Raw genomic sequence first — 20785 nt, 5'->3', positions numbered from 1 at the left:
GGATCAAGAAGAATCAGGTAAACCTGAAACCACCAAAGGAAATCAGTAAGGTTCCTCTATGAAGAAATGGAGATGAACTGAATGACAAAGAATTCAGAATAATCCTCTTAAATAAGTTTTGTGAACTACAAGAAAACCCTGATAGAAAATAAGCAAAAATACAGGGAAAACACATGAATAGAATAAGTTCAAGAAGAAATGAAAATCATTTAAAAAACAAACAGAAATTCTAGAGCTGAAAATATAACTGAACTGAAAAATTCAACAGAACTATTCAATAGCAGACTTCACCAGGAAAGAATTCATAAAAACAAGACATGTCATTTGAAATCTCCAGTCAGCAGAGGAAGAGGAAAAAAGAATAAGAAAGAATGAAGAAAGCTACAGGACTCATAAGACACGACTCAAACAAACAACATACATCATTATGGGAATCACAAAAGGAGGACAGAGAGAAGGGGACCAAAAGTCTATTTAAAGAAATAATGGCTGGGACGCCTAGGTGGCACAGTTGGTTACGCATTTGGCTCTAGGGGCGCCTGGATGGCTCAGTCAGTTGAGCGTCCCACTTCGGCTCAAGTTATGATCTCCCGGTCCATGAGTTTGAGCCCTGTGTTGGGCTCTGTGCTGACAGCTCAGAGCCTGGAGCCTGCTTCAGATTCTGTGTCTTCCTCCCTCCCTGCACCTCCTCCATTTGCACTTTGTCTGTCTATCTGTCTCTCTCTCTCTTTAAATATATTTTTAAAAATATATTTTTTAACAAAAAAAGCATTTGACTCTTGATCTCAGCTCAGGTCATGATCTCACAGTTTGTGAGTTTGAGCCCCACACAGGCCTGTGTCCTGATGGAGCAGTCTGCTTGGGATTCTATCTCTCCTTCTCTCTGCCCCTTCCAGCTTGTGCCTTCTCTCTCTCTCTCTCTCTCTCTCTCTCTCTCAAAATAAACTTAAAAAAATTTTTTTAAATAAAGAGATAATGGCTGAAAACATCCCAAATTTGGGGAAATAAAAGAACACCAAGATTCAGGAGGCCCTAAAGTCCCTAAGTAGGTTTAGTCCCAAAAGGTCTACATTGAGACACATTATCATTAAGTTATCAAAACCACATATCTGACAAAAGACAAGTATCTAGAATATATTAAGAAATCTCAAAACTCAACTGTAAAAAACAAACAAAAAAAAAACAATTCAATTAGAAAGTAGGCAAAAGAGGGACACCTGGGTGGCCCAGCTGGTTGAGCATCTGACTTTTGATTTTGGCTCAGGTCATGATCCCAGGATCCTGGGAGCAAGCCCCACATTGGGGTTTAGGATTCTCTCTCTCCCTCTCTCTCACTCTCTCTCTCTCCCCTCTGCCCTTTTCCCCCACTTATGTGCTTTCACTCTCTCTCGCTCTAAAAGGAAAATAAACAGCAACACAGTAATATAATAAGAAACTGTGATACTTCACTCTCAACAATGGATAGATCATCCAGACAGGAAATTAATAAGGAAACAGCAGATGGGAACAACACTATAAACCAAACAGATGTAACAGACACATACAGAACATTCCATCCAACAGTGACAGAATACACATTCATCTCAAAACAGAACATTTTCCTAAAAAGATCATATGTTAGACCACAAAACAAGTCTTAACAAATTTAAGAAACTGAAATTACATCTTTTCTGAACACAATGAAAACCATAAAACTAAAAATCAGTAACAGGAGAGAAACTGGGATTCTCACAAGCACACAGAAATTAGACAATAAACTCCTGAACAACCAACAGATCGAAAAAGAAAGGAAAATAAAAAAATATCTTGAAACAAATGAAAATGGAAACAAACCAAACTAAAACCTACAAGGTGCAGAAAAAGCAGGTATAAGAGGGAAATTTATAGCTATAAATGCCTACATTAAGGAAAAAGAAAGATTACAAATAAACAACCTACCTCGACATGTCAAGGATCGAGGGGGAAAAAAAGAAAGAACAAAGCCCAAAGCAGAAGGAAGAAAACAGAACAGAGCAGAAATAAATGAAATTAAAAATGGAAAACCAATAACAACAAAACTAAGAGCTGGTTTTTTGAAAAGATAAACAAAACTGACCAATCTTTAAGTAGACTAATCAACAGAAAAAGAACGATGACTCACATTAATAAAAAAATTATATATGAAAAATATATATATAAAATATATATAATATAAAATATATATATAAAATATATATATATATTTATATATATATAAATATATATATTAATATAAAATAATATAAAATATATATATAAAAAAATTATAAATGAAAGAGAAGAAATTACAATTAGTAGCACAGAAATACAAAGGATAAGAGTCTACTATAAACAATTAAATACCAAAAATTTGACAATCTAGAAGAAATGGATAAATTCCTAGAAACCTACAACCACTGAAGACTGAATCAATGAAAAAAAACAGAAAATCTGAACAGACCAATAACATAAAGAGACTGAATCAGTAATCAAATCCCTCCCAGACAAAAAAGCCCAGGACCAGATGGCTTCACTGGTGAATTCCGCCAGACATTTAATTAAGAATTAATGCCAATCGTTCTCAAATTCTTCCAAAATACCGAAGAGGAATGAACACTCTCAATTTCATTTTGCGAGGCAAACATTACTCTGATAAGACACTAAGAGAAAAGAAACTTACAGGCCAATATCCCTGATGCATATTGATGCAAAAATTCTCAACAAAATGCTAGCAAACTGAACTCAACAGCACATGAAAAAATCAGATCCTACACCAAAAGGGATTTACCCCTGGGATATAAAGATGGTTCAAAATACGCAAATTAATCAATGTAACACCACATTAAGAGAAAGATGGATAAAAATCATACAATAATCTCAACAGATGCAGAAAAAGTATGTGACAAAAATCAACATCTGTTTCATGATAAAAAACTCCACAAGAGTGTTATGCTAAGTGAAATAAGCCATACAGAGAAAGACAGATACCATATGGTTTCACTCTTATGTGGATCCTGAGAAACTTAACAGGAACCCATGGGGGAGGGGAAGGAAAAAAAAAAAGAGGTTAGAGCAGGAGAGAGCCAAAGCATAGGAGACTCTTAAAAACTGTGAACAAACTGAGGGCTGATGGGGGGTGGGAGGGAGGGGAGGGTGGGTGATGGGTACTGAGGAGGGCACCTGTTGGGATGAGCACTGGGTGTTGTATGGAAACCAATTTGACAATAAATTTCATATATTAAAAAAAAAAAAACTCCACAAATTGAGTACAGAGGAAATAAACTTCAACATAATAAAAGTTATATATGGCAAGCCCATAGCTAACCTCATACTAAATGGTGAAAAAATGAAAGCTTTCCTCTACAATCATGAACAAGATATGGATGCCTACTATCATCACTTCTACTCAACAAAGCACTAGAAGTCCTAATGACAACAACTAGGCAAGAACAAGAAATAAAAGGCATTCAAATCAGAAAGAAAAAAGTGAAATTATCTGTTTACAGATGACATATTATACACAGAAAACCCTAAAGACTGCACCAAAAAACGATTAGAATATTACTAGTATCACAGGATACAAATCAACATACAAAAATCAATTGCATTTTTATATTCTAACAATGAATTATATGCAAGTAAAATGAAAAAAAAATCTCATTTACAGTAGTAGCAATAAGATATGTAGAAATAAATTTTACAAAGGAGGTGAAAGATTTGTGCACTGAAAACTATAAAATACTGTTGAAAGAAATTGAAGACACAAATAAATGGAAAGATATCCCATGTTCATGGACAGGAAGAATTAATATTGTTAAAATGTCCATACTAGGGGCACCTGGGTGGCTCAGTTGGTTGAGCGTCCAACTTCGGCTCAGGTCATGATCTCACGGTCCGTGAGTTCGAGCCCCGCGTCAGGCTCTGTGCTGACAGCTCAGAGCCTGGAGCCTGTTTCAGATTCTGTGTCTCCCTCTCTCTGACCCTCCCCCGTTCATGCTCTGTCTCTCTCCGTCTCAAAAATAAATAAACGTTAAAAAAAAAAAAATTTTTTTTAATAAAATAAAATGTCCATACTAGACAAAGCAATTTATAGAATCAGTGTGACCCCTATCAAAATTCCAATAGGGTTTTTCATAGAAATAGATGGGGCGCCTGGGTGGCGCAGTCGGTTAAGCGTCCGACTTCGGCCAGGTCACGATCTCGCGGTCCGGGAGTTCGAGCCCCGCGTCGGGCTCTGGGCTGATGGCTCGGAGCCTGGAGCCTGTTTCCGATTCTGTGTCTCCCTCTCTCTCTGCCCCTCCCCCGTTCATGCTCTGTCTCTCTCTGTCCCAAAAATAAATAAACGTTGAAAAAAAAAAATAGAAAAAAACATTTTGACATTTTTAAGACACCACACTTGACAACAGAATACTACACACTTTTTTTCAAGTGCACATGGAACATTCACCAAGTTAGACCACATTCTGGGCTATGAAGGAAACCTTTAAAAAAAAAAGTTAACAATTTTATTTAGTTATTTATTTTTATTTTGAGAGAGAGAGAATCCATGCTCGGCGTACAGCCCAACATGGGGCTCAATCCCACAACCCTGGGATCATGACCTGAGCCAAAATCAAGAGTCAGACTCTCAACTGACATAGCCACCCAGGTGCCCCAAAGTTAACAATTTTTAAAAAGTTGATATATAAGTATGTTCTCTGACTATAACAGAATTCACCTAGAAATTATTAAAAAACAATCTTGGAAAATCCTCAAAACTTCTAAAAAACCTTTGGGCCAACAAGGAAGCCCTGGAAAACAGAAAATAGTGTGACTTGAATAAAAATAAAAACATTAAAATTTGTGGGATTCCTCTAAAAATGTACATAGAGAGAAATTTATAGTATCACTTACATTAGAAAAAGTCACAAAGCATTGATCTAAAAATGCCACCTTAAAAAAATCAAAAAGAAATGACAAAATTAAACCCAAACAAGAAGGAAGACAATAATAAAGAGCACATATCAGTGAAATAAATAACAGATGGGGGGGAAAAAAGAGAGAAATCAATAAAACCAAAAGCTGATTTCATGAAAAGGGCAACACGAATGAAAATTTTTGTTTGCTCAGAAATTCTATTTAGATGAAATGGACAAATTCTTTGAAAGATTAAAACTGCCAAACTGTACATAAAAAAAAAAAAAGTGGGGCGCCTGGGTGGCGCAGTCGGTTAAGCGTCCGACTTCAGCCAGGTCACGATCTCGCGGTCCGGGAGTTCGAGCCCCGCGTCGGGCTCTGGGCTGATGGCTCAGAGCCTGGAGCCTGTTTCCGATTCTGTGTCTCCCTCTCTCTCTGCCCCTCCCCCGTTCATGCTCTGTCTCTCTCTGTCCCAAAAATAAATAAACGTTGAAAAAAAAAATTAAAAAAAAAAAAAAAAAGTAACCTGAATAAGTACTACATTATTAAAGAAACTGGGGTGCCTGGGTGGCTCTGTCGGTCAGGCATCCGACTTCAGCTCAGGTCATGATCTCATGGTTCATGAGTTCGAGCCCCGTGTGGGGCTTGTCACTGGCAGCAGAGTCCACTTCGGATCCCCCATCTCCCTCTCTCTGCTCTTCTCCAGCTTGCACTCTCTTTCTCCAAAATAAATAAACTTAATAAAAAAGAAATTAAATTTTTACTTAAAAAAGCTTCCAACAGTAAATACTCTAAACTTATTATTGCTTCACTGTCCAACTCCACCAAACATTTGAGAGAGAAATAGTTATATTCTTCATAAACCCTTAAAAATATATACATAGAAGAAGAAAACCTTCCCTCATCTTACATAAGTAGCGTTACCTTGATACCAAAATCAGACAAAGATATTACCAAAGAAGAAAACAAACATATGACAAAAGAAGTCCAATATTCCTCTTGAACACAGAAACAAAAATCCTCACATCAAAATACTAGCAATTGGAATCTAGCAATATGTAAAAAAAGACATGCATCATGACCAAATACAGTTTATTCTAGGAATGCAAGACTGGTTCAATATTCAAAAATTATTCCATGTAATTCACCATATCTACAATTAAAAAGAAAAACCATACAATTATCTCATTTGAAGCAAAAAAATCACTTGACAAAATCCAACAACCCATTCATGATTTTTTAAAAAAATTTTTCTCAGCAAACGAGGAAAAGAAGAGAAATTCCTCAATCTGAGAAAAGACATCTACAAAATCTTATAACTAATATCATATTTAATGATAAAAGATTTACTTTTCCCTAACATCAGGAACAAGACAAGGATGTCCACATCTATCACTTCTGCTCAATAGTGTAATAGAGGTTCTGTTCCACATAATCAGGAAAATGAATAAACAGCACTAAGATTTGAAAGGAAGTAAAACTATATTCAGACTCAGCATACTCACCTACATAGAAATCCTAATGGAGTCTACAAACAGCTACTAGAATAAATACGTTTAGCAAGGTTCAAAATCAATATACAAAATTTACTTGGATTTCTATTTACTAGCAACAATCAGAAATTGAAATATTTTCAACTACCACTTATAATAGTATACGAAATACTTAGGCATTTAAAAAATGTACAAGACGTGTTCACTGAAAGCTACAAAACATTGCTGAAAGAAATTAAATAAGACCTTAAAAAATGAATAGATTTACTGTAAGTTGGAAGACTTAGTAATGTTAGGATGTCAGTTCTCCCCAAACTGATCTGCAGATACAACACAATCCCAGTCAAAATCTAAGCAGGCTTTCTTTCTTGTAGAAACTAATAGGTGTAATCTAAAATTCATATGGAAATGCAAAGTTACCCACAGTAACTTTGAAATTAAAAATACTAAAGTTGGAAAGTTGATACTATCTGATTTTACTACAATCTTACTACGGTAATCCAGAGAGTTTGGCTCTGGCATAAAAATAGAAAGTCCAGGGATGCCTGAGTGGCTCAGTCAGTTAAGCGCAGATCTTGATTTCAGCTCAGGTCATGATCTCACAGTTTGTGAGATAAAGCCCCACTTTGGGCTCCATGCTGACAGTGCACAGTGCCTGCTTCTAAATCTCTCTCTCCCTCTCTCTCTGCTCCTCCCCAGCTCGTGCTCGCTCTCTCTCTCTCTCAAAATAAATAAATAAAAACTTTAAAAAATTAAAAAACAAACAAACAAACAGAAAGTCCAGAAACATATCCACACATATATGGACAACTCTTTTTTGACAAAGGTGCCAAAGCTATTCGACAGTATTTTCAACAACTGGATACCCATATGCAACAAAATGGACTTTGAGCCATACCTCATACCATATATAAAAATTAACTCAAAACTGATCATAGACCTAAACCTATAAAACTTCTAGAAGAAAATCTTGATGCTGAGTTAGGTAAATACTTCTTGATCTAACATCAAAGATAGGATCCAAAAGAGGCCAACACATCGGTAAGTTGGACATCACCGAAATTAAAAACCTCTGGTCTTCAAAAGATACTGTAAGTAGATAAGCCATAAACCAGGAAAAAATATTTGCAAATCATATACCTGAAAAATTACTTGTATCCACAATAGATAAGGAACTGTATCAAAAGTTAATAATTAGAGGGGCACCTGGGTGGCTCAGTCAGTGGAGCATGCAACTCTTGATCGCAAGGCTGGGAGTTCAAGCCTCATGTTGGAGCCTACTTTAAAAAATAAATTCATTAAACAAAACAAAATGGAAAAAAAAGTTAATAATTAGAAACAAAGGAAAAAAACAAACCAGTAAGAAAAAAACAGGCAAAATATTTGAGCCAATACCAAACAAAATATATCAATGGCAAAAAAGGACATGAAAAGATACTTTAAAAATTCATTAGCCATTAAGAAAATGCAAATTAATACTACAAGAAGACACCACTACATAGCTATTTGAAGAGCTGAAATTAAAAAGAATGACCAACAGCAAGTGTTAACAAGAATTCAGAGGAACTGGAATTCTCACACATTGCTGATATAGACTGGAACATTCAATGGGAAAACATTTTGGAAGTTTCTTTAAAAGTTAGGGGTGTCTGGGTGGCTCAGTCAGTTAAGTGTCCAACTTCAGCTCAGGTTATGATCTCACGGTTTGTGAGTTTAAGCCCTGCATCGGGCTCTGTGGTGACAGCTCAGAGCCTGGAGCCTGCTTGGGATTCTGTGTCTCCATCTCTCTCTGACCCTCCCCTGCTGGCACTCTGTTTCTCTCTAAAATAAATAAACATTAAAAGAAATTTTTTTAATAAGTAAATAAAAGTTAAACATTATGCAATTAATGTACTGAGTCATACACTGAAAAATAATTGAAATGTAAACTTTTATAATATATACAAAACCATACTAAAAAACTTTTTAATTTTTAAAAAATTAAACATAAATCTACAATATGATCCACTCATAACATACTTAGGTATTTACCCAACAGATATGAAGTATCCCTACAAAGACTTGTTAATATCCATACAAAAACTTGAATACAAATGTTGATAGCAGCTTTATATGTAATAGCCCAACACTAGAAATGACTCAAATGTTCATTGGCAGATGAACAAATAAACAAACTGTGGTATATCCATACAGTGGAATGCTACTTATCAATAAAGAAATGAACTACACGACATGAATGAATCTCAAAATAATTATGTTGAAAGACAACAGATCAAAAAATATGTATACATATTATATAATTCCATTTATACAAACTTCTAGAAAATAAATCCATAAATAAATAAATCCATAGCAACAGAATATAGATAGGTGGTTGCTGGGGGACAGGGCAGAGGAAAAAGCTGGAGGTAGGGATTAAAAAAGGCACAAGGAACTTCACTCATATGAGGACTTTAAGAAACAAAACAGATGAACATAAGGGAAGGGAAACAAAAATAATATAAGAACAGGGAGGGGGACAAAACAGAAGAGACTCATAAATATGGAGAACAAACTGAGGGTTATGGGAGGGGATATAGGAGGGGGGTTGGGCTAAATGGGTAAGGGACATTAAGGAATCTACTCCTGAAATCATTGTTTCACTATATGCTAACTAATTTGGATGTATATTTTTAAAAATATGGATGTATATTTTAAAAAATAAAAAATAAAATTTAAAAAAAAAAAGGCACAAGGACCCTTTTGGGAATCATTGCTATGTTTACTATTTTGATTATGGTGATAGTTTTACAGGGGTATACATATTTGGCAACTTAAACAGTGGACTTTAAATGTGTACAATTTGTAAGTCAATTATGCCTCCAACAAAGCTAATACCACAAAATGCCCTAAAATCATATGCAATTGCCTTGTTCAAGCATTCCAATGCAATGCTCAAAAAAAAAGGCTTTGCTTCTTATGGCTCTGTCCACAAGACCATCAGTATAAATAGAATATTAATACGACATGCCAAAATGTTTCACAGTCCTGGGCAATTAATCACACAAAATGGGAATAATACCATTCTCTATATGTGTGTGGTATCCCATTTAATTTTAAAAATTTTTGAAAATAAATAAATTGAAGTAGGCACATCAAACATCATTCCCATTGTACATGTGAGAAAAACTATAGCCAAGGAAAATTAAGTGATTTACCCAAAGACAAAAAGGTAACAAATGGTGGAGGTACAACCCAAACATGGCCTTACAGGTAGAAATGTTCTCACAAATTCTAAACTAAAAGTTACCAATTTCAAAGATACCCTGTCAAAAATGGGAGTTTTCTATAGATGACTGAGAAGCTAACTGGAGTTCTGTGATGATGAAAATATCACAGTTAATAAATCAGAACTATAACATATTCTTCCAAACCAGTATTCTAGGAAATTCTTCAATTACAGGGTGAGATTTCCAGAGATTCTTTCAAGAATATCTTCCATTAAACTGTCCCTACTTCTCCAAATAAAATCGCCTATGGGCAGGGTATCTCAACCTGAGCAATGAATAAGGGTTAAAATTCCCTTGAGAAGTCAAAACCCCAAATCTAGGCTGCATGCAAGTTTGGGGTTCAAATTTACATTACTCATGTCGTATTGGAACTCCCCAAGCCATATATTAATTTTTTTAATTGGCATTGGGATATCTGTGATATCTATGACAGCTGGCAGAACAAACAACAAACAAACCCAAACCACAAGGTATTCCCACAGCAAAAGCATTCCTACTTCACTCTACTACTGGACTTAAATACAAACACCAAAGAAGAGATTACATTCCAAAATTTCAAAAACAGAAACCATCCATCAACAGAGTCAGTAGGCACAATACACGGCAGGTTTGTTTTCCAAAAAATTTGAAAAATAGAACAAAAAATTCTGAAAACACACACACACACACACACACACACACACAGACAAATGTTTTTAAAATTACTACAAGCATAGAAGGAATTGAAACCCTAACTAAAGAATAAGACTTTGGGGGGCACCTGGGCAGCTCAGTCGGTTAAGCATCTGACTCTTGATTTCAGCTCAGGTCATCATCTCATACAGTTCATGAGTTCAAGCCCCACGTTGTAGGCACGGAGCCTGCTTGAGATTCTCTCTCCCTCTTTCTCTGCCCCCCCCCCCCCCGCTCTCGTGCACACATGTGCACACTCACACACGTGCGCGCGCGCTCTCTCTCTCTCTCTCAAAATAAACTTAAAAAAAAAAAAGAATAAGACTTTTTTTTTAAGAAGGCCAAGTCAAAAGCAGATTTCCTAGAACTGAAAATTATATTTATTAAAAAAAAAAATGTAATAGTCAAGCTAGACAGCAGATGAGATAGAGGTGAAGAAATTATCTAGAAGATAGATCTAGGAAATCACCCCCAATTCAGCCCAAAATAAGATAAATGAGTAGAAAATGAGTAAGCTCTAGGATTTAGAAGACAGAATGAGAAGATTCAACAAATACACTATAGCATTCCCAAAACAGAAATGAAACAATGGGAGAGACTTGAAATTCAAAGGGACAATGGTTGAGAATTTCCAGAAGCTATGAGACAAAAACCTTCATCTAGAACCAACCCAACAAATAGAGTCCCACCTAGACACATCATAGTGAAACTACAGATCACCAAAAAGTAAATCTTAAAAGCAACCAATAAATAAAGCAGATTACTTGCAAAGAAACAATTACACTGAAATACTTCTCAACAATAGAAACCAGAGGACAACAGAATAGTATCATCAAAGTGCAAGGGAAAACAAATGTCAACTAAAATTCTCTACTCAGTTTAAATATTATTAAGAGAGGTGCCTGAGGGCGCTCAGTCAGGTAAGCTCCCTACTTGGGCTCAGGTCATGATCTCACAGCTTGTGGGCTGAGCCCTGCCTTGTGCTCTGCACTGAAAACTCAGAGCCTGGCGCGTGCTTCAGATTCTGTGTCTCCCCTCTCGCTCCCCCTCCCCCTGCTCTCACTCTGTCTGTCTCTCTCTCTCTCTCAAAATAAATAAACTTAAAAAAAAAATTGTTTTAACATTATTCAAGAAAGAAGGTGAGAACTACTGTAGCACTTGATTGCCTTATATTCTTTCATGCCTGTGAAGCTTTATGTACTCTGTTCCTTCTATCCACAATGTCATCCTTCACCTCCCAATCTCCCACCAGATCAAATTCTTTGTAAAGTTTTCTTTAACGTTCACTACTACACAGTAACAACAGAGGTGCCAGGAAGGAGCTTAGAACACAGGCTTTGGATGTGGACAGAAACAGATGTGAATAAGAGCTGTGTAACTTTGCTCAAGTTGCTTCTCTGAGATAGTATTTTCTTATGTAGATGCTAATATCAATCCTTAGGACTTGCTGAAAATGTTAAATGAGATATATGTAAATTCCTGATATAAAATAAGCACTCATTAATAAAATCTACAGATTGACTATTAGGGGAAAAAATTTGAGAAGGTTGAAGGTTGCTCAATTAAAAAACTCAATAGCATTTGAAAATGTTTGTAATATAAAATATTACCAAAAAAGCAAAAAATGAGAAATTGGAAAAAATAATTTTTAAAAGGATACTACTTATAGTAGAAACAAAAGTAAGGTAATGAGGAACAAATCTAACAAAAGATACACAACTTATGGACAAAATTACTTTACTGGAAGAAAAAACAATTACTCTCACGGATAGGCAGACTAAATACTATAAAGACAATAATATATGTATTCTAGTGCAAAGTATTCTACTGCATGATTAAACCATAGTTTACTAATCTCCTTGTTTCCAATTTTTCCCAATTTAAAACAGTATTATAATGAATATCCTTGTACATGTCTCCTTTTAAAATGTCCTCAAATTTAATATGATTCCAATCAATATCAGACAGAAATTTTCCACAGAATTTGACAAGTTACCCTGAAATTAAAATGAAAGAGTTAGGGACCAAGAATAGCCAAGTTTCTTTTTAAGAGTAATAATAAGGGGGGGCGCCTGGGTGGCTCAGTCGGTTAAGCAGCCGACTTCGGCTCAGATCATGATCTTGCAGTCCGTGAGTTCGAGCCCCGCGTCGGGCTCTGTGCTGACAGCTCAGGGCCTGGAGCCTGTTTCAGATTCTGTGTCTCCCTCTCTCTGACCCTCCCCCATTCATGCTCTGTCTCTCTCTGTCTCAAAAATAAATAAACATTAAAAAAAAAATTTTTTTAAAGAGTAATAATAAGGGAAATCCTGCTATATCAATAACTTCTAATGTCACCATAATTAAAGCAGTATGATACTGTTGCCAGAGACATACCAATACAACAGAAAGCTTAGGACACATGAAGGAAATGGATATATGAGAGGTAGTGCTATATAGATTGATGGAGGAAATAAAGATGTAAATATGAAATGCAAAACCTTAAATCTTTTAAAACAAAACATATAAGCATTTTTCTAAACAAAGATAGAGAGGACTACTTTTAAAAGACACAAATAAAGGATGCCTGGATGGCTTAGCTGGTTGAGCATCCAACTCTTTATTTTGGCTCAGGTCATGATTTTCACAACCATAAGATCAAGCCCCACATCAGGCTCTTGGAGCCTGCATGGAATTCTCTCTCTCTCCCTTTCTCTCTGCCCCTTTCCACTGTCCCTCCTCTGCGCATATCCACTCTCTCTCTCAAAATAAACATTTAAAAAAGAAACAAATAATACCAACTATAGAAGGAAAGTTACACTTTTAATTTAAAGCTTTTTTTATAACACTATTGTGTATTACAAGAGGAAAAGACAAGCCACAGATTGAAAGATGAAATTAGGAATCCATATAACCAAGGATCAGGATCTAGAATATATATATATAGTAGTCTTAAAACTCAGTAAGATAAAACAAAAAAATAAATAAAAAATAAAAAACAGGTAAAGAATATGAACCAGCAATCACAAAGGAAGAATTCAAATAGCCTAAAAGCATGAAAAAATGTTCAACTTTACCAGTAGTCAGGGAAGTTTTAAAAATTAAAAATTAAAATTTAAAACTTAAAATAAAAATTTAAATTAAAAAAATTTTAAATGTTTATATCCAACACACACACACACGTGTACATATATGTATATACAAGTATATATACATATACACGTACACATATGTGTACATATATATGTATAGATACACACACACACATATATGAAGAACAACACACTCTATGACCTAGCAATTCCTCTCCCAGGAATCTATCCTAAAAATATTCTAGTATATCTACACAAAAAGACACATGCAAAAATGTTCACTGCAGCCCTGTGGAAACAATGCAAAAATGTAAAGCATCTAATTGTCCGTTAGCAAAATAATCAGCAAACCATGATTCAGTCATACCACAGAATGCTTAATGGTGGTTAGAAATGAATGAACTAATCCATATTAGTAACTTGGTAAGTGAAAAAGGCAAGCTGCAAAAAGATTCACATAATATAAAATTTATGCAAAATTTTAACAGTAAAACAATCATATATTGCTTAGATGTAGTAGAAGTACAAAGCATGCATGGATATGACATGGGAATTTCAGCATAATGGTAACTCCTGAGGAGGGAAAGAGAAAGGAAGGGAGAGGAGGATGACCTTTAGTTCTTTGACCAGAAAAAGCTCTACAGCAAACAAGGCAAAAGGTTAACATCTATTAATCCCAGTGGTGAGTACAAAGGTATTTTTATATTATTTTTGTACCTTTCTGTGTATTAAAAATGTTTCATAGTTGAAAACAGTTTTAATGATTTTTATATAACATTAAAATGATTAGAAAAAATAATTACAATCTAATAAGTCTTCCAAATTGCTGTGTTGTAGTTAAACCTTACTACAATGAAGACGACTAGAGATTACACTTCCAGCTCAAGTAGAATCTTCTACACTAAGAATCTGTCTATACTATTTCTAGTAAATTAGCAATAAAAAAAAAAGTACACTGAACACAGAAAAGATAACAAAAAAATTCTTCAACTCTTCTTCCTCCAAGCTCTTGGATCATGGGGAGTGTCATTGTTCCCTTGTTTGAATTTGTGACCTGAATTAGATGGATATCGCTGTAGAGAAAATTCCAGATTCATAAGGAAGAAAATTTCACAAAGTAATCCATGTAAATGCATGGATACATACATAAATAATTTAGGAGATTAGCTCTAACACTCTCCCACAAAATCAATAAACACAAAATATGATATGATTAACCAAATTACTAAAACTCTAAATATGTGTGAGGTATAAACAAAAGAGGTCTTTATCATCAAATATCGAAAGTTGGTTATTTGGAGAGATATAACTTAGAAATGAAAAAAATTGTTACAATTCAGAAAATCAAATCCTACAATGTGGTTTCACGCTGTACTTCTGTTATAGGAGTGTTGCCCCTACAGATGAGCTGGACAGTGAAAGTAAAACGTGCCTCTGGACTTTGCAGGAGAAGGTTTAACATAAAAGTTCAAGGACAGGAATGTATATACAGTGAGTTAAACAAATGAGGATCCCACTGCAATGGATAAGGTTGGCAGTGCAGGCAGAGGCCAAATGTGAGTGTAGGTGATCCTTGAAATTTTAAAAGTAGTCTAGAAAAAGCTCTCACTAGAGTATGAAAGGAATACTACAATTAGAATATAGCCATTTTGCAAACCCTAATGAAAATATGGATCTGGACAATAATAATCAGTAGTTACTACTATCTTTAACAAGATAGGTAACTTTATGGAGCGCCTGGGTGGCTCCGTCGGTTGAGCGTCCGACTTCGGCTCAGGTCATGATCTCGCAACTCGTGAGTTTGAGCCCTGCATTGGGCTCGGTGCTGACAGCTCAGAGCCTGGAGCCTGCTTCAGATTCTGTGTCTCCCTCTCTCTCTGCCCCAACCCACTCACATTCTGTCTCTGTCTCTCTCAAAAATAAATAAACATTAAAAAAAAAAAATTAAGATAGGTAACTTTAGAACAAATGGATCACACTAACAAATCTGAGCCACTAGTTAATCCTAACATTAACTAAAGGAGAGACAAGGAAACGATCTGTAGCTCCTGATACAATGAATCAGGAAGTATAAAACACCATTATAAAGTTTCCTTGCCAAAACAAAACAACAACAAAAAAAACATAACCTAAAATTTGATCAAGACTCTAGATCCCAACCACTGGTTTACAGAAAATAATGGGCAGAGGAACAAGTTAAACATCACATCATAGAGATGCAATCAGTAATACTCAGAATGAAGGTTTCTTCAACTGCAGAGAACAAAAAAAAAGGGGGGGGGTGGATTTAAGGGGGCTATAACATAGAAGAGTCCTAAGAGATACAACAACCAAACACAATATGAGGGCCTTGTTTGGATCCTAATTCTAAAGCAACTCTAAGAAATCATTCATGAAACTGGGAAAATCAGAACATTCACTGGATATTTGAAGACTTTAAAAATATCTGTGAATATTTTAGGTGTGGTAATGGTATTGTGGTTGTTCTTTTAATTGTGATAAAATATACATAAAATTTATCAATTTAACCTTTTTTTAATGTACAGTTCAGTAGTATTAAGTACATTCACATTGTTGTGCAGCCATCACCACAATCCATGTGTCTGAACTTCATTCCTAGCATGTGTCTGAACTTCATTCCTTTTAAAGGTTGAGTAACATTCCATCTTTTTTTTTAAGTTTATTTATTATCTGAGAGAAAGAGCATGCATGCACGTAAGCAGGGGAGGGGCAGAGAGACAGGGGGCTGCAGAATCCCAAGCAGGCTCCACGCTGACAGCTTGGGGCTGGATCCCAGGAACCATAAGATCATGACCTGAGCCAAAATCAAGAGTTAGATGCTTAAACCAACTGAGCCACCTAAGCACCCCAACATTCCATCTTATGTATAAACTACATTTTGTTGACCCATTCATCTGTCAGTGGACATTTGGGTTATGTTTTATTCTTATGAGTTTATTTTTATTATCTCTTTACGGAGATACATATTCACATATTCATAAATTAAATTATAATATAACTGAGATTTGCTTCAAAATACTCCAGTTTGGAAGTAAAGAGCAGTGGAGAGAGGAATAATTAATTAAACAAGATACACTTCTCACTTAACAAAGATTGAAATACAGATAACACCATATACACTGGCCAAGACATAGGGAAACATGCTCTTTCATACATTGTCAGTGGGAGTGTAAATCCATGTCTTCGGAGGGTCTATCGAAGCTTAAAATATACACTTCCTTTAAGCAAGATATCACTTCTAGGAATTTATCCTCACCCATGTGCTCACACATATATACAAATAAGTGTATATAAGCATACTGACTGCAACAACGTTTATAATACTCTAAAACTGAAAACAATTTAAATGTCTACCAGTAGGGAAATGACAGCATAAATTAACAGGAAAAAAAATTAAAAATGCAATGAACTATAATTTAACTATAAAAAAAAACAAAATAAAATGGTTCTATGTGCACTAATAAGAGACCGTGTGCAATAAATACGGTAAGGGGAAAAAAGCCTGGTACAGCAGAGTATGACACAATTCAACCAGACATTCACTGCTTCCATTTCTGGCACTGCCACAGACCAAATAACCTAAAAATTTCTCACAAAAAAACATCTACAATTGCAAAGTAAATTATAACTAATACCTTTTAAATGTATAGCTAAGCTCAAAAGAAAATAAGGGAAATCTCTCACTGAGGAGTGGGATGGAGGAAAGAGGAACCCTTACTTTTTACTTTATCCACTTACTTTTATGTTCTAAGCAATATGTATTACTTTTGAAATTAAAAAAGAAGGAAATTAAACCTAAATCACTCTGGAAAAAAAATGCAATGAATTTAATAATCAGTGCCACCTCCTGAATACCTAAACCAATGTAATCTTAGGGTAAATTTTCAGATACAACAACCACTATTTTATCCAACTGAATTCAATTTATTTTATACAATTTACTAAGCATCTAGTAAGTGCACGAGACTACGCTGGCCTCTGATTAACTAACTGCAAGATGAGATTCCTATTTTTAAGGAGCTTAGAATGTGTAAGAAGAACAAGCAAGGAGGCAAAAAACAAAAAAATCTATTAATACAGGATAGAACATAAAAATGGTCATCATCTCATCAAAATTTGAGAACTAATTGTTTAAAATTCCAACTTCTGGTTAGCATCATCAGAACCCCAAACCAATCAGACATGATTTTAGATTTTTCATTACTTTTTTAAACTTTATCCATCCTTCAATCATTTGTGACAATGATGCATTTATTCATTAATGGCAAAATTATGCTGTTATGATATAGTTATTAATATTTAGCTTCCATATTCCATAGCCTTTGTGATTTCATCCCACAAATGAATTCTCAGTTGTTTTCTTCCTTTGGTTTGTATACCTGTTAATATTACATTATATCTATAACACTAATCAAAAATAACTTAAATCTTCTCCCCATATTTCTATAATTATAAATTTGAAAATTAAATAGTAATATAGGTTGTGATGGATCCAAGCTTCTTCCCCATCTCCAATCATACAAAATCTTACCCAAAACAGACATTTGGGGAACGGATTAAGGCACAGCAGGTTTTTCTCTCTTTTACTAAGAAAACAGATACAGAGAAAAATAGAATACTTGCTTAAAAATTTATTGAACAATGGGATTTATAAATTTCAATGGCAGTTAGAACAACTCCAAAACAACACGTCTTTAATTTTTAGCAACCTAACAGGGTTTTAAGAAATATCAAAACTGAGAAAACTGAGAAAAGTTAAATATATTCTGTCCATGACAGGATAGTCCAGCTTTGCCCACCAGAAAAACTGCTATAATTTGCTGATGATTTCCAGTTCTGAAAAGGTTCCAGAGGCAGCCTTTTAACCTGCACTGTTGGCTAACATCACCTCTGTCTCTCCAGGCAGTAGATTAATTCTGTGTAGCCTGGAATTATTCTTTCTAACCCAGAGCTGTAAAAATCTCAGAATATTTACATGGCCACAATACTTTTATTGTTTACCTTGGAATACCTTGAAATTGGACATGGCAGCTGCTAGCACATACAGCAACAGCTCTGCCTTTCAGATAGGCAACAGTAATTATTTAGTACTATGTATCAACTCATAAGAGCACTGCCTGACTAGGAAAAAAAAATAAGAATCTACCAGATGTCAGCAAAGAAAGGCAAATGTTGTAAGATTAGGATGTGGACTATCTGACACAGTCAAATGCCCGAAAACCTGTATGAGTACCTTCAAAGAAACTCAGAGATCTTTCCGCCCCAGCACTGAAGCATCACAATTACAGATCAGACTTGCAACTCAATCAGATCAACTCGACAATTACTACCGTGTTCCAAACTTCAAGATAGAATCAATATTATTTCCTACTTTCACCTTGTTTAGGGGCATCCCAAATGCTAACCTAGTCTAAGAAGTAAAAAATGTCTAAATAGGGGCACCTGGGTTGCTCAGTCAGTTAAGTCTCAGACTTCAGCTCAGGTCCATCAGGTCTATCATCAGACCATCAGGTCTATCATGGTCCATGAGCTCGAGCCCTGTGTCGGGCTCTGTGCTGACAGCTCAGAGGCTGGAGCCTACTTCAGATTCTGTGTCTCTCTCTGTCTCTGCCCCTCCCCAGCTCATGCTCTGTCTCTCTGTCTCAAACATAAATAAAAACATTAAAAAAATTTTTTTTTAATTTTAAAAAAATGTCTGAATATCAGTAAAGGATTGTTCTAATTCCTGTTTTAAAATCCCTTTTAAATTTTTTTTCATTTTTAAAAAGAAAAATAAACAAAAGCTCAAATAGGAAGGGCATATTAAAAAAAAAGAAAGAAAGACAAAACACAGTATCGAACAGAAGTACCAATAGGAATGCTATTTGTAGAGACAGTAGAGAGAAATGTTGAGTTGTGACTCTCTGGAGCCAGCATACCTAGCTTACTACCTGTATAATCCTAAACAAGTTTTTAAAACTCTGTGCCCCACCCTCCTCTTCTGTATCATGAGAATAGTGACAGTAACAATCTCAGAACTGTTGGAGATTAAAAGAGTTACATAATGTAAAGCAGTTAATCTTTGACCACTGTTTACCAAACAGATGGATAAAAATCCAAAGTGTTAATTACACTCTTTTTTTTTCCTTTTTTTAACCTTAATTCGTTTTTGATAGAGAGAGACAAAGTGCATGCAGGGGAGGGGCAGAGAGAGAGAGAGAGAGAGAGAGAGGACCAAAGCAGGCTCCAAGCTGTCAGCACAGAGCCAGATGCAGGGCTTGAACTCACGAACCATGAGATCATGACCAGAGCCCAAGTCAGACACTTAACCGACTGAGCCAACCAGGAAAGTGTTAACAACACTCTTAAAGTAGAGTACTGATTTACTGACATGGAAAGACCTCTTGGATAAGTGACAAATGCAAGATGTATAGAACAGTGTATATAATATGTTACCTTTTACATAAAAGAAACTGAAAAATCAAAATACATATTCATCCTTATTCATTTTTAAGCACTAAGAAAAGTAATAATGGTGGGAAGGAACTGGGCAGATAAAAGACAAGATAGGAGGGAAACTTCAAACCGTGCATCTTTTTATTTTTTTCTTTTGCTTTTTTAGCTATATGAATATCTTAGCTATTCAAATATTAATTTTTAAGTATTTAATTTTTTAAACAGTTAAATATTTAAATATTTTTTTTAATATTTCATTTTTTAGTTCTCAGATGTTGGCTGCAATTACTACTGCTGTTGTTGTTGTTACTAGTTGCAGTAGCAAGGTCAAAATACCTCCTTCCTGAAGTACTGCCTCTGCACAGAAGCCTCCTCTAACTTCCAGATTATTTAAAGAATTTATCATTTTCTACTCTACTTAAGCGGCTTAAGAGGTAGGTCAATGTCTTGTTCATCTTCGATATCCTAGATGCCTTGCTTGCACCTGATAGATACAAAGGTTCTATAGTAACAGTAACCTACAAATACTCCAAAGAAGAAAACAGTGACCATTTCTAAAGGGATTATGCTCTATCATCAATTATAAAACCTGAAAAATTTTAAACTTGAATAACTGGGTTTGCTAACATCCTTTCAACTACCGCCCAGACAAAATGTCCTCTCTTGCATCAGGTTTCTTCTTTTCCCAGGACTTCCCCAGACATTGATATCGTGTCCCAAATCCAAGACAGTATACACGTACCAACTCGTTAGCTCACTGCAATCTCTGAAATGCCTTTTGTCCTAAGCCCCAACACCCTGGTACATTGCTGCTATCTAAAAAACATTTGTTGACTGTCCCTCTTTAGATAGAGGTTCGCATATTAGCGAGTGAATAAAGTGCCCTTTTAACTGGAGAAGACCTAACACTCGATTCCTAATTCGCTCAGTGTTT

The 20785-nt window shown here is 35.3% G+C and overlaps 1 protein-coding gene across 6 annotated transcripts in view; it reads right to left on the bottom strand.

Annotated features, from left to right (window-relative positions):
* UBR3 (ubiquitin protein ligase E3 component n-recognin 3) overlaps positions 1-20785 on the bottom strand; it is a 239416-nt gene that overhangs the window by 217309 nt on the left and 1322 nt on the right. The window lies entirely within an intron of this gene.

Source organism: Puma concolor, chromosome C1 (assembly GCF_028749965.1).
Source record: "Puma concolor isolate L17-30 chromosome C1, mPumCon1.1.hap2, whole genome shotgun sequence".
NCBI lineage: Eukaryota > Metazoa > Chordata > Mammalia > Carnivora > Felidae > Puma > Puma concolor.
The sequence above is the reverse complement of the archived record's forward strand: the minus strand, read 5'-3'. Positions and strand labels throughout refer to the sequence as shown.